General features: G+C 36.3%; 1 long non-coding RNA gene across 1 annotated transcript; it reads left to right on the forward strand.

Annotated features, from left to right (window-relative positions):
* Window positions 1-57: 57 nt before the first annotated feature.
* On the forward strand, window positions 58-9,885 carry LOC126810295 (uncharacterized). The gene is made up of 3 exons (XR_007675151.2): window positions 58-123; window positions 1,326-1,544; window positions 6,165-9,885. It is a non-coding gene; the product is annotated as an uncharacterized LOC126810295 (long non-coding RNA).
* The last annotated feature ends 6,151 nt before the right edge of the window (window positions 9,886-16,036 follow it).

Consider the following 16,036-nt stretch of genomic DNA (forward strand, 5'->3'; position numbering starts at 1 on the left):
CATGGATCTCAAATGCTGCTAAGACCTGCCTGATATCATAATAAGTGTTAATATATATTTTAGTGGATGACTGTGGTATAAATGACTATGGATCCCAGACGTACAGATGTAAACAGCTACCAGGTATCCATCTATAATTGTATCTATATTATCTATAATTGGAAGATAATAATTACCAGAATGAAACCTGGGAATTTAACCAAGACTTTGTCTGTAATCGTAGCCCATTTTGGGGCTCAGTGGGAATTCGGTAATTTTCTAGTGCAGGATTGGGAGCCTTAAATAAAACAGCGTCTGGTTATTCGGATGGAGCGACAAACCATGTTCCGTGTACATGTTAGAGTGCACACAAAAGAATACTTGACAGTTGGAGAAAAATAGACCGTAGCGCCACCGTCCTGACACAATTACCCTAATAGCACACTGTATGGTGTATACCCGTCTTGATTACTTTTTTTGGACCAACCGGGATTATGACAATCTGGTTAAAACACAGATCCTATTTCGTTTCGTTTTTTTAGTTCAAATTTTCGTTTTACTTGTCTTTACTACACTTGGATCTGGAAAAGTTGTTATTTAACTCGTGTTCTGATTGAAATGAGGGGTCAGCCAATCAAATGGTCTGTCGAATCGAGTGTTTGACCTTTTTAGCCCGGAACTGTGGGTAATCCATTAGTAACATCAATGCTGATTGGTTAATCAAATGTCTGACGTCATAGGTCAAAAGTCGGTCTTTTGACCCCTGACATGACCTATCGCTATAACTTGTCAGATCTTCATGTAGTGTAGGCCATCGAGTACAACTTGTCAGATTTTATGTAGTGTAGGCCATCGAAAGTATAAAAAAACGAAACGAAATATAGATCTGTATTTTAATCTGATTGGGATTATGAAGACGTGCCATGCACTGTTTATTGCCATGACATTTTTCTTTACAGCTGTGTTTCCTTCATCCTGTGCTTCAGGATGGCCGGATGGTTAGCACGTGTGCGCTGTATCAGAAGGTCTGCCATTGCTTCAACTGGCGTGGTTTCGATTCCCCGGTTGTACGTGACAAGGAGTAAGGTCGCCTATCCATCCAACCTCGTGGGTTTTCTCCAGTTCCTCCGGTTTCCTCCCACTGCTCAAGACCCCTAAGCGAAAGCAAATTATTGAAATAAAATTGAACCATATGTTACTCCCGAAATGACCTAGTTTGTGGCGAGTGGATGTTAAACCAAATTTCTTTCCCGTCCTGCATTTATATATTTTTAGTGATAGGGGCAGAAACTTCACCTGAAATCAAATCTATGCTATACGTTGAATTGCATTTTTTCTTTTTAAAGGTGGACCTAATGTAGCTCTTAATAAACCATCCACAGACAGTTCATCGTTCTTCGGAAAAACCTTGGCGAGTTGGGCTAATGACGGTGTTGTACAAACTTCCGGTCACGAGTGTCAACATACGCATTATGATGACAGCAACCCCTGGTGGCAAGTTGATTTACAGGCCACATATAATATTACCAGTGTTACCATTGCTAACAGATTCGAATATAAGGAAGGTAAATATTATCCAATCAATGACAGATCTAATGATGCACCCCCCACCCCCTGCAAACAGGAACAGCCGGTCCTATATTCGATAGTTTATATATTAGCGGACAAATTGTATTTTCTTCGCCTAATCTGTCTGGTGGATTTCAACTAAAAATGATCTGGTGTTGCCATAGAAACAATTAAAACACGTGGACACAGATCACCAAATATTCCTCCGCCATCACGAAGTAATGGTCAAAGTTATTTTAGTCTTTCTCTCCCTTCCCCCTTTTCCATGAAGATCTTTGAATATACATTTTTTGTCAGGTTTTGGTGAATGATCTTGATTTTGAGACGGGAAGATGCGAGAGTTTATAGCTATAGGTTGGTTATATAAGGTTGGCATGCTGGGCGGACAGTTGTATGCTACTTTCAGTTTGTGTATCTTAAGTTTTGCATGGTGAACCCCCATACTCCTTGCAGTGTTTCGTTTGATTAGAGCTAATCCAACTACTCACTGCTGTAAAGAAAGAAAATTCTTGTTCCAAATTATGACTCCAAAATGAAACAAATATGTTTACATAACGTTACGTCATGGCTCACGATTTTATTATGCGCAATTAACCAGTGCATGACATAATATTGCCGAAAAACTAATTGTGTGACAAACGAGGCTATCAACACGTATATAATATAAACAATACTGTTTTGAGACGAACAACACTTTCACCGTTTTTAATACCTTAAATCACTGTCCAAAGTTTTAGGAAAGACCCCAGATTAAACGACGCGCTGTCATGCTGCTGTGCTTGAGGAAGAACAGACACACTCCCTCTAAAGCGCAGGTATCAGAAGCTGGCCAGAGAGGGATTTCTCGGACTATTGCTTCAGGAATATGGATGAACCCCATACCTGCTTTTGAGGAAGAGGTCGTCACATGTTGCTCCATCTGTGATTGAAAGCGCTGGACCGCACGACAATGTGGGAAAACGTTAGAGCCGATCTAAGAGACGAGAATTAACATTAAAGTAAATGGGGAAATAATTCATGATCCGTGGCCATGTATACGGAGGCAGACCACCATTAAATTGTAGTTCGTCTATTTAGAGCAATTCGCTCTCTGTCTCTTTTCTACCCTTTTGCATGCCAATTTTTGTTGATTTTTTGGTCTAGAATGGACGAAGAGAATTTGAAATAACAATACAGCAACATTGTCTCTATATGAACTCTTGAAACTTAAATAAATTGAAAATTGATTTCTTTGTTCCCCATATCAAAGAGGTGCAGCCATCATTATTAGCATTTTTGAACGTTGAACTGATCCCCAAACGCTGCTCTTCGTGTTCTTCTTCGTGTTGTTCTTGTTTTTCGTTTTGTTCTTCTTCTTGTTCTTCGTTTTGTTCTTCTTGTTCTTCATTTTCTTCTTGTTCTTCGTTTTGTTCTTCTTCTTGTTCTTCGTTTTGTTCTTCTTCGTGTTCTTCTTGTTCTTCTTGTAGGCGCAACGCTCTTTGAATAAAGCTTAAGGCAATGCCAATTCAGGTGCACGAAACCTGACATGCTTGTTCGTAGGACTAATGTGCATCGCTTAAAGGACGTAAACCCCCGCCCCTACATATAAGACCTACCTAAACGTGAAGTATTATTTGGTATATTATGTATAGAGTAAATACATCAATAATAGATGATTTGGACGATAGAAACGTTTTGGCAATTTTTAAAAGTTATGAACAGTGTTAAAAATGAACCAATTTTGAAAAACTGGGAGGGCAAACTGACCATTTAATAAAATACCAATATTTTGAAATTGCTGCTTAAGTAAACCAATAGTTTGTCCTCGGAGACCCGAATGCATGGAGCATACTAGTAGATAATGATAACAATCTTCAAAACGGTGTCCACACGCGCAGACGGGGCTAATAATGTCCATGATATAATGGTTTTGTATTTGTTTGTTTTGAATGTATTTGTATATATATATCCAGCAATATTAGCACAACCGTAAAGCTGCACTACTTTGTTTCACGGTAAACGATGAAAAGATAAAAGGTATGCCGACAAAAAACTGATTTCAACACTGGTTTAATAACATTTTAACATTTTAAAGTACTTTTCGTCCGTCTTGGGACTATTCATAAATAATGTCATTGTATATCGAATCGTCAGGCCATTTTAATGCGTTACTATGCTGTTACATTAACGTTACGCCATAACAGAGGACAATGACTATGTGAAATATAAAAATCAAAACGAAATAACATTAATTAAATATCAAACATAATTAAAATAATCACCCCTTAGCATTCAAAACTGGGTTATATTTAGCGATGAAGTTGCTTTCCTTTGTTTCCAAGAGATCATTATCACTAATATTGAGTTTGTACAAAGGAAATATCTTGAATTGACCTTTACCACAAATATCCAAATGTTCGCCCACCGGCAAAACTCTATTTCTTGCGAGTTTTATATTAGAACGATGTTGGTTAATTACATACTTCGATTTGCAATTCATATTTTGTTTAACATAGAATTTAACATCTTTAGTAATTTGGACAAATGTTCCTTCTAATATATCGGAACATGTCATATATCGTACGTACCCACACTTGGATACACGGGGTACCGAAATATCAGAATCAAACTTTGATGATGTTAATACTCTTCTAAGATTTTGGGGTTGTTTTAGACTATTTATAATTTTTGAATTATTTAGGATGTATTTTAATTTACGACTATTGTTCTTTAAAATATCCAACCGCCCCTTTACAATGGACAACCCTCTTTCTTGAGAAGGATTAAATGTTGTCACAAGTGTTATATTATTAGAATCGTTGTCTTTTATTTTGGGGTTTCTGAGATCACCAGTGTTAAGTTTAGAGGCGTTTTCTATACCAATATTTATCAAGTTTAAAGGATAATGTTGTTTTGTAAGGAATTCCCTTAGCTCTTTCAGACGTTTTGATTCATCCTCTTCCGAAGATACAATTGTACATATCCGTCTTGCAAGATTATAAGGAATATTCCTTTTGGTATGCGCTGGATGACATGAACGAAAGTCTAAGTATTGATGTGTATTAGTGGTTTTATAAAATAAGTCGGTTCTTATGAAGCAATCATCCAGAAATCTCCTCCATTTTGGTCGTGAAACACAATTATTCATTGAAGCAGCATGGAGGAGATTTCTGGATGATTGCTTCATAATATTGCCAAATAATCCAGAACTCTTTATTCAACTCCATTCCCTGCTTAATTCGATGAACAAAAGTTTAAATTTCACGATCGAAAAAAGTACAACCAGTCTCAACTTTCTAGATGTGTCAGTAAGGCTCTTATCCACTGGAGAAATAAGAACCGACTTATTTTATAAAACCACTAATACACATCAATACTTAGACTTTCGTTCATGTCATCCAGCGCATACCAAAAGGAATATTCCTTATTATCTTGCAAGACGGATATGTACAATTGTATCTTCGGAAGAGGATAAATCAAAACGTCTGAAAGAGCTAAGGGAATTCCTCAACGATTCTAATTATATAACACTTTTGACAACATTTAATCCTTCTCAAGAAAGAGGGTTGTCCATTGTAAAGGGGCGGTTGGATATTTTAAAGAACAATAGTCGTAAATTAAAATACATCCTAAATAATTCAAAAATTATAAATAGTCTAAAACAACCCCAAAATCTTAGAAGAATATTAACATCATCAAAGTTTGATTCTGCAATTTCGGTACCCCGTGTATCCAAGTGTGGGGACGTACGATGTATGACATGTTCCGATATATTAGAAGGAACATTTGTCCAAATTACTAAAGATGTTAAATTCTATGTTAAACAAAATATGAATTGCAAATCGAAGTATGTAATTTACTTATTAATATGTAATGGTTGTAATGGCAAGTACATTGGAAAAACTACTGATCAGTTGAATTTACGAATTAACCAACATCGTTCTAATATAAAACTCGCAAGAAATAGAGTTTTGCCGGTGAGCGAACATTTGTGGTAAAGGTCAATTCAAGATATTTCCTTTGTACAAACTCAATATTAGTGATAATGATCTCTTGGAAACAAAAGAAAGCAACTTTATCGCTAAATATAACCCAATTTTGAATGCTAAGGGGTGATTATTTTAATTATGTTTGATATTTAATTAATGTTATTTCGTTTTAATTTTTATATTCCACATAGTCATTGTCCTCTGTTATGACATAACGTTATTGTAACAGCATAGTAACGCATTAAAATGGCCTGACAATTCGTTTGATAACGATGAAAGTACTAGCCAAAATTTTAATTTTTAGTGTTTTTTCTCTAATACTTGAATTTTACTCAAGTCGTCCACGTTCCGCCCACTGTTAAAGACCCCCAAGCGCAAGTGAATAATTGAAATAAAATTTAATCCATGTTAGTCCCGGAATAACCTAGTTTCTCCCTCTCCCTTGTTCCTTGGAAAATTGTGCATCGCTTCTACTACTACCAGGTGTTTTAACGTCCGCTTCCACAGAAATGATATCGCATCGCTTCACAGACTCCGCCTTTAATATAACGTCGGCTATGACGTCATACTCTGTTCCTGATCCGTTTAATAGTTTCGTATTTGTTGTTTTTAGATATATTACTATGTCCATTTTTTTATAATTTATAGATCGCTTGAGGAATACGAGTATCCTAGTCTATGAAACCGAACCATCAACATCAACACCATTTACATTATGTAAATTTATACCTGGAGAATTTGGTCGTACTATTCGTACCATAGAATGTGATGGAGTAACTATTGGTCAATGGGTTAGAATTACAAAACCTACCATCTATTTAACTCTATGTGAAGTTGAAGTCACGGGAACACTAATTTAAAGAGGGTGGTCAGGGAGAACGCTAAAAAAAAAGAAAGAAATTGCGCTTTGATATATACACTTCAAAAAAAAAGTAGGGGATATTCAGAAACAATACAAAACTGCGGAAATGCACTGCTATTTTTATTAGAGGTAACCAGTGTATGTTAATAACAGGTCAATTGCCTACACATGAACATAAACAGTTCATATTGGCGGGTTATCTGACGGCCAGGTTTCACTCGCAAAGAGATACACTGTCAAATGTGAAAATGGACGTTTTTGTTTTTGTCTTAATAATGAGTAATTGCTCCACCAATCCTCAGACATTCAGCAATTCGTCGTGGCATGCTCCTAATCAACCGTCCAATCACGATTTGGGGCAATCTGACCCACTCCTCTTGCAGTGACACGGCCAATTCTTCCAGTGTTGACGTTGACGTCGACGAACACGTCTCCCGGTCACGTTCCAGAATGCTCTACAGAGGAAAGGCTTGTGTAGTGGCTCTAGGACGACCTGAACGAGGTCTATCATCAACATTGTGTGTTTGTTGGTACCGGTTCCACAGTCTGTTGATCACAGACTGTGACACATTAAGCATGTTGGCTACCGCTCAATGTGTAGAACCAATTTGAAGCATGCCAATAGCATGTAGACGTTCATCGTGTTGAAGACGTCTCATTGCAAATTAAACGTAACACACTAACGCAAAGATAAGCTTAACAGTAATCTTATGCAAGAACCGATAGGAAAGCAAACATGGATAGGATAAACCAGCACGAGGCAGTTTTTATCAACCCTTCCTTGAAGTGTCAAATTTGACAATCGCACGCGCAGCTCAGTGGTTCTGTTTGAGCGATAAGTTCTTCATCTGTGAACATACTCTCAAAGCATGTTAAGTGTCCATGACTATCATATCACAACCTGCATAGGTATTTGCATTTCAATATCCCCTACTTTTTTTAAGAGTATATATAAGAGCAAAAGAAGGACATTTTAAAAATCATCTCTGGAAATAATATTTACGATTAACATTTAGTTTGGAATCGTTATTCGGGATTCGGCAATAAAACTAGACCGGCTTACCTTTCATTCCATCATTTTCTCGCTCTGACAGTAGGGGTAAGTGAACGTGGGGTGGTCGACTAGCAAGGAATGAAGTAAGATCTGACTCTGACAGTAGGGGTAAATGAACATGGGGTGGTTGACTAGGAAGAGATGTAGTAATTTGACCTGGCTCTGACAGTATGGGTAAGTGAACATGGGGTGGTTGACTAGCAAGAAATGAAGTAATTTGACCTGACTCTGACAGTAGGGGTAAGTGAACGTGGGGTGGTCGACTAGCAAGGGATGAAGTAATTTGACTGAAATTTCTAACATGTTTCAACTATCAGCTCTTTATCTAAATCTTGCATTTTGCATATTTAATGAACCAAACTTGCAAATATGGACTTTTGCTCTGCAATCGTCCCGTAACTGTTCTACACGTGTTGGCGTTGGCATCAGAATTAGTGTGTGAACAACTCGACACCTGGTATGTAACAGGTTGGTTACACCTGGCGTCAGGTAATTAAACTTTCAAGTATATATATTTTAATTGAGATATCTGGCCGCCATTTTCATTAATTTGTAAAATCTCCATCACCTTCATCCAAGCACCAATCTGATTAAAACACAGATCCTATTTCGTTTCGTTTTTTATAGTTCAAAATTTCGTTTTGCTTGTCTTTACTACACTAGGATCTGGAAGAGTTGTTATATTACCGGCGTTCTCATTGAAGTGAGAGATTAGCCAATGAAACGGTCTGTTACAGTGAGTTTTTGGCGTTTGATGCACGGAACTGCCACTACAACCGGTCAGATCTTCATATACAGTAGGCCATTGAAAGTATAAAAAAGCGAAACGAAATATAGATCTGTACTTTAATCAGATTGTCAAAACAATTCACATTTACAAAGTTTAATTAGAATGAATAGTTATTTAAATTTGAAAATCTGTTAAATAGATTGAGAGACGGGGAGATTTATGGTAAATTCTTTGTTAAGAGAAATCTTGTTTTTAACCAATTTAGGAATCTTTTCATAATAATTATTGGAAAAGGGACTATATGCCACTAAAGGATTATGTTCAACATCAGTATGGAGACGAGACAGTTAAGGGTGGGCGTCAGCTTAGTAAACTAGAAGGGGAATATATTCAAGTCTTTAATACATAGACCCACAAGTTTACTAAATGTCATTGTGCTTGCATAACGATAAGAGGATACTTATCGAAACGTCGTGCTTGTGTATAATAAAACAGTGATTGTTGTCCCGTATAACTGTGTTAGTTCTGTGTTAGTTTCCAATCGCTAAATGCCACTAAATGAAATGAAATGAAATGGAGTTTAACGTCCTACTGTTCTGCTCCTAACCTGGGCTAATGAAGACGGGCATACGCCATACAGTGTGCTATGAGGGAAATTTTGCCCGGACAGCGGCACTACGGCCTACTCTTATATCGAATTCCAACTGCCAAGGGATCTTTTACGTGCACGCCAATGTGTACACGGGACCTCGGTTTTTCGTCCCATCCGAACGACTAGATAGCTTTCCTTGTCAGGCCCTCCGTCCTGCATCACTGACAAGGGGAAACCACGCCGGAAAATCTGGATGAACTTTCTCGGCCAATGCAGGGATCGAACACCCGACCTCCAGGCTAGCGAGCTAGCGTCTTACCCACTTAGCCACGTGATCCCCTAAATGCCACTAAAGGATTAAGTTTAATATCATCAGTGACATTGGAAAAATAATTATTCATAATATAAGCAGCACTATCAGTTAAATCATCATATCCTTTATCATCTGATTCATTAGACAAATCGTTTATTTCTCTTAGCATTGTTAAAACATTTCCAGATAAGTTTTAAATATTTGTTGTTATCTTGAATGGTAGTTTTGATATATTTAGGATTAGAACTTGTTGTTATTTTTTTTTTATTTTGTTTCGCCAGAGTTTGCAGTTGATATGATTCTCTTGCTTTTCGAGCGTTATTGATTTTCAAATTAAACCATTCTGCTTTTTTATTCGTTTTCGTTTTGTGGGCGCATGCAGATTAAGAATAGCATTAAACAATTTATTCCTTACTTCTAATGCTATATTTAGGTTATCTAGACTCTCAATATCTGAAAAGCTTTGAAGAGAAAGATCATTTTAAAATATTATACCATTTTAGACTGGAGGCAGATAGCTATGGTATGAGTTTATTTAAAAAAGCAAATTAAATCGTTTATGAAATATTGTAGTGAGAATAACAGGAAATTGGGTCTAAAGATAAATTCCTACTGTCCATTTAAGGATAGAGCTAACGTCATTAAGCACGAGAGTCAATCATTCATTATATTTGGCCAATCAAACAACAAACCAAAAAACCAAAGGGTAGAAAACCATCAGGGCTGTGGGCGATTGGCAGGCATCAGACAGATTCTTAGAAGGGAAGATGTAGCAATTTCTATAAGCACGCTTGCTGTGGCGATTTCGGTGGTCTTGAGAGATATAAATATAACATGTAGCAGAGGCGAGAGTATGCGTCACGCGTTGGGTATGGGAAGTTTGTGAAGGTGCGACTAACAGAACTGCATCGTATGACATATTTGATTTGGTTGCCGAACTGCACAGTGCTACAATAGTCCCACATTTTGCAGTCACATCTTCTTTTAAACCCCTCCCAATCCATTCATTAGGTAATACCGGGTAGTATTGGGTGGTATTGGAACAGTCACCCTGCCCTCCTAGCACACCTACTCTCTCCATCAACCCATTGCTTTGAGGCTGGCGGAGTCGTTGGATTCACGTCCCATCCAAAACACTAAAACTTCTTGCAATCGTTTACCCACAGGAAACATTACCACTGGTGATCTTGGGCATTTGTACAACGTGGTTATTTAAAACAATTGATTTCTTTTGTTTACATAGGCGTACGGGCTCGAGGGGGGAGGGGGCGAGGTAATACCGGGTAGTATTGGGTGATATTGGAACAGTCATCCTGCCTTCCTAGCACACTTACTCTCTCCATCAACCCACTGCTTTGAGGCTGGCGGAGTCGTTGGATTCACGTCCCATCCAAAACACTAAAACTTCTTGCAATCGTTTACCCATAGGAAACGTTACCACTAGTGATCTTGGGTATTATTCCAGGTCAGACTTATATATATATGATTTTTAAATGTCTTATATTTGTATTTGTACAACGTGGTTATTTAAAACAATTGATTTCTGTTGTTTACATAGGCGTTAGGGCACGAGGGGGGGGGGTGCAGAACACAAAATGCCCGAAACAATTTCAGGGTACAACCGGTCTTCTGTGAGAGCGGAGGAGCGGAGCTTACCATGTAGGGGCACCCCCCCCCTCCTCCAGCAAGGAATTGTTGGAAAAATTGACGGCAGCAAGCGCGTTTTCCGGCCCCTGAATGTAGCCTACAGAAGATGGCTGACTCGAATTTCAATCAACCAACCAATCAATCGTTCATAGTAATCCACGGAGACGGGACCGTCGTAAGAAGATCTTGAAAATTTCATTGCTGCAAACGCGTTTTCCTGCTATCTCAGCCTGTGAATACAGCAACTTCAATGTGGTCCAAAATAGCGTACCTTTAGTGACAAACCTGAATCCCCAACAACCAATCAAGTATCTCGAAGTATGCACCTCCACCCCTCCTGGGACAAAATTTTGAAATTTAACTACCGCAAATGCGTTTTTCTTCTAATCTAGCTCGTGAGTTAAGCAACTCCAAAATTGTCCACTCAACACAAACTAGGTCATTTTGGGCCTAACATATGGTTTACTTTTATTTCGATAATTCGCTTGCACGTAGGGGTCTTTAGCAGTGGGAGGAAACCAGAGGACCCGGAGAAAATCCACGAGGTTGGACAGGGGACCCTACTCCTTGTCACGTACAACCGGGGATTGGAAACCACGCCAGTTGACTCAATGACAGGCCTTATGATACAGCGCGTAACATGGACTGGAAATCTTCCTTTTTTGTATTCCCTCTAGTAGATTGGGTGGAGCTTAACCGTGCAATCACTAGACATGTTCAATGTTATTGCACTCTTTTGCTGGTTTACACTAGTTTTAGTAGAAATCATATAGAGAAGTGGGTTGGGTTTTCTGTGCAATAACAACAAGCATGTTGAGCTGGTGTCAATGTTACAAGTCATTTATAGCACGCTTCATTCGTTAACAGGTTTAACATCTCGACCTACCGTCTCGATGTTTAAATCTTTTAACTCATGAAAGCCGTGCTATAAATATAACTTGGATTATAAAGAGATCAACACTAATTTGCATGGCAGTGATGTCTGAAAAACATACAATTTATTTTAGATAATCTAGTAGTCTATATATAATAAATTAAGACCTATAATATTATTAGTTTAAGTTGGTATTTAAGATGAACGAGGGATCAAAAAACTTGACAGTCAACCAAACCAAGGTATGAATACAAACAACGAATTCAAGTTCAAGGAAGCATATAAAAGGATCCTATCTTCAAATTTTGACTCCAGCATTTCATTTGACTCTTCAGTTTAATTTGACTCCACAGTTGAATTTGGCTCTTCAGTTTCATTTGTCTCATTCAATTTAAAAATGGAGAAGCGAGGCTTAGCTTCGAAAAACCAGTAAGGTGGTTGCAATTAATGCACACATCTTGCCAATCATTCAAAGATTAATATATTCGCTCACAATAGAGTAATTTGAATGAAATCTTCAATATATTAATTTTGCATTATCTTTTTTCGAACTATTATAGCAAGAATGGCTAGCTCTTTATCTAAATCTTACACATAATGTATCTAAGTTCCCATAAATAACTATCAATATCTGTAGAACATTGATAATTTACGATTTTGGGAACAACCATGGAATTTATCAAGAGGTAGCTACAGCAGACTGACAAGGAAACTGTGTCAGGTCCACAATTGTATACACTGAGGTGCATATAAAAGACCCCTTGACAGTTGGAATTCGAGGAAGAATATGTGGAAACATAGGCGTACGAGCTGGGGGGGGGGGGGGGGACACCAAATGCTGGAAAAATTTGGGCACACAATTGTATTTTGTAAAAGTTGTATAAAAAAAGATATTGTGTTCTTGAATGTGTCCAATTTAACAGCGAATTTATTATTATTATGTAACATACTAAGAACCTAACTACATTTTTTGGGTACCAACCACCACCGCCGCCCCCCCCCCCCCCCAGTCAAAAATTTCCCCGTACGCCTATGTGTGGAAATGCCACAGTCCTTTACACACCATTCTGCACACAGAGAGAACTATCTACTCTACTTCGAGAATAGATCTCTGTTTTTAAAGGGACAATAACACTCTTGCTGGCTTGAAAGCTCCAGAAAATAAATAATATCTCTATCTAAGTACTAGATGTTTAAGTGTCCTACCTGTTGTGTAAATTATCCATTACATCCTATTTTACTTGTCCAGAGGGTTCGAAAATATTTTTAAATCGAAGTTTCATTTGAAAAGGTTTACGTTGGACGTTTCAAACCATTATGTTGAATTTTTCAAAATTTTTAAATTAGGTGTGTTAAGATGAAATTTGTATCATCAATTAATTGGAATATTGTAAAATAGTACAATTTGTTGACCAGAATAAAGATTGGGACATATTATTCAGTTACAGCAAGAGTGGTATTGAGCCTTTAAAGAATCAAAATATCTCAGACGAATTAAAAAAAAACAAAAAAAACTCTAAAAACTTGACTTGCGATTATTCAAGCTTTTCACAAACCATAAACTTTAGCCGCATTCTTATCGCAAAACTTACCGAAGGCACAAATAGGCTAAATAAAGCATTTGTTCTCAAACAATAAGCTTACCCATTTTTTTTTCTTCGTGAATTTATTGTAATTTTAATGGTTTAAGAGACTGTGACTTTTACATTAACTAAATAATTCGCACTTAAAGGAACATTTTGTTGTCTTAGAATAAATTTCATTATGCTAAATCATTTCTATGTGAACATTTGATTATGAAATCTCAATTCGAAGTAACAGGTTTGAAAGGTCATTTTTATTTCTAAATATCAAAAACATCAATATCGATTGTCTGTGATGTAAAAAAGCAACAAGTTGAGAATAAGAATTTAAAATATGCTTGCTGTCAGTTTTAAGTCTACGTTTTGAAATTTGAAACCAAAAATTGTCTCTGCCCTAAATGGCTGCTATATTCAACAATTAGTATACTGTTTCGTAATGCGGTTCGAATTCAGTTCATATCTGGACTAATTTATTTCATTTGGCATTATATGCATATCATGTTGTATATTCTTCCACGTTTCCATTCTGAACTCAGAGAACTATCTACGCCACTTCACGAATAGACCTTTGTCCTAAATGACCGCCATATTCAACAATTAGTACAATGTTTTGTAATTAGGACCTATTCCTGTTCACATTTGTTATACACCAAAAGACTAATTAAACCTTTTCAATTTTATTAAACAAAAGCAGAATATATATACTTCTCAAAATTCTCGAAATAACCTTAGTGATTGGTGTTTTCGACTATATTTGTCGATTTAGAACTTAAAATGTCCGTCAACTAGCTTAGTGTCTGTTCTCAAGGGTAGATAACTATAAACAGACAGCCTAAGTTTAATAGGTTGGTACACATGACCATAAAAATAACATTTTGTTGACGAACATTGAAACGCATGCAATCTGGGGCCCGTTTCACGAAATTTTAAATAAGATAAAAATCCAAATTTTAGTAATTTGATTGGATAATATTAGATTGATTTTAGTGCATAGCCAATCAAAATTGAAGTATCTATTAAAATTTTGATTCTATTTTTAGTTAAGATTTCGAGAAACAGGGCCCTGATTAAAATACAGATCACTATTTTGATTCGTGTTTTTATACTTTCGATGGCCTCTACTACATAAAGATCTGACCCTATGACGTCAGAGTTTTGATTAACTAATCAGAGTTGATATTTCTATTGGGATACCCACAGTTCTGTGCAACACATACCAAGAACTCCCCATAACAGACCGTTTCATTGGCTAATCCTTCACATCATCCAGAATGCGGGTTATATAACAACTCTTCCAGATCCTAGTGTGGTAGAGACAAGTAAAACAAAATTTTGAAATATAAAAAACGAAAAAACGAAATAGGAACTGTGTTTTAATCAGATTGATAACTTTGGTACAGCCTTTGATCTTGATGTTATTTGAATTTAAACCTTGCTTACTGATATCAACACAACCAATAACAAACCAGAATATCATCTCACTAGCCAATAGGATCCACTCTACTATAATTCAAGCCGTGACGACTCGATATACATTTAACCAATAACAAGCAAGAATATCATCTCACTAGCCAATAGGATCCACTCTACTATAATTCAAGCCGTGACGACTCGATATACATTTGACCAATAACAAGCAAGAATATCATCTCACTAGCCAATAGGATCCACTCTACTATAATTCAAGCCGTGACGACTCGATATACATTTGACCAATAACAAGCAAGAATATCATCTCACTAGCCAATAGGATCCACTCTACTATAATTCAAGCCGTGATGACTTGATATACATTTAACCAATAACAAGCAAGAATATCATCTCACTAGCCAATAGGATCCACTCTACTATAATTCAAGCCATGACGACTCGATATACATTTGACCAATAACAAGCAAGAATATCATCTCACTAGCCAATAGGATCCACTCTACTAAAATTCAAACTTTGGAATTGAAAATAATCCATAATGATATAATAACAATATAACAACAGTTGAATGAATAAATAAAAAAAAAAAGCTGCAAAATCTTAGTTTAATATAATATAATATAGTATATTTATATATATTCCTGAAGCAATATACTTATAACACATGTAACAAACTAACATACCATAACACATCCACACATATTATAACTTTAACATTCTTCTATATTTTCTCTCATTTCATTTCTATGAGAGCAAAAATGAAGGAAATCATTTCTATAAATAATAATAATAATATCTTCAATTATAAAGCGCGTTAATACTGAAGAACAGTTTCTATATAAGACGCTATATTCGAGCAAAAGTGAAGATATCATTTCTATAATAATAACATCGTGAATTATCAAGTGGGTTAATATTGAAGAACAGTTCTAAGGCGCTATATAATCGAGCAAAAATGAAGGAAATCATTTCTATAAATAATAATAATAATATTGTTAATTATCAAGTGCGTTAATATTGAAGAACAGTTTCTAAGGCGCTATGAGAGCAATAGTGAAGAATATCATTTCTATAATAATAATAATATCCTCAATTATAAAGCGCGTTAACACTGAAGAACAGTTTCTAAGGCGCTATATTCGAGCAAAAATGAAGGAAATCATTTCTATAAATAATAATAATAATATTGTTAATTATCAAGTGCGTTAATATTGAAGAACAGTTTCTAAGGCGCTATATTCGAGCAAAAGTGAAGATATCATTTCTATAATAATACTTATATCCTCATTTATAAAGCGTGTTAATATTGAAGAACAGTTTCATAGGCGCTATATTTGAACAAAAGTGAAGTACATCATTTCTATAATAATAATAATAATAATAATATCATTAATTATCAAGCGTGTTAATATTGAAGAACAGTTTCTAAGGAGC

Source organism: Patella vulgata, chromosome 2 (genome assembly GCF_932274485.2).
Source record: "Patella vulgata chromosome 2, xgPatVulg1.2, whole genome shotgun sequence".
Classification (NCBI taxonomy): domain Eukaryota; kingdom Metazoa; phylum Mollusca; class Gastropoda; family Patellidae; genus Patella; species Patella vulgata.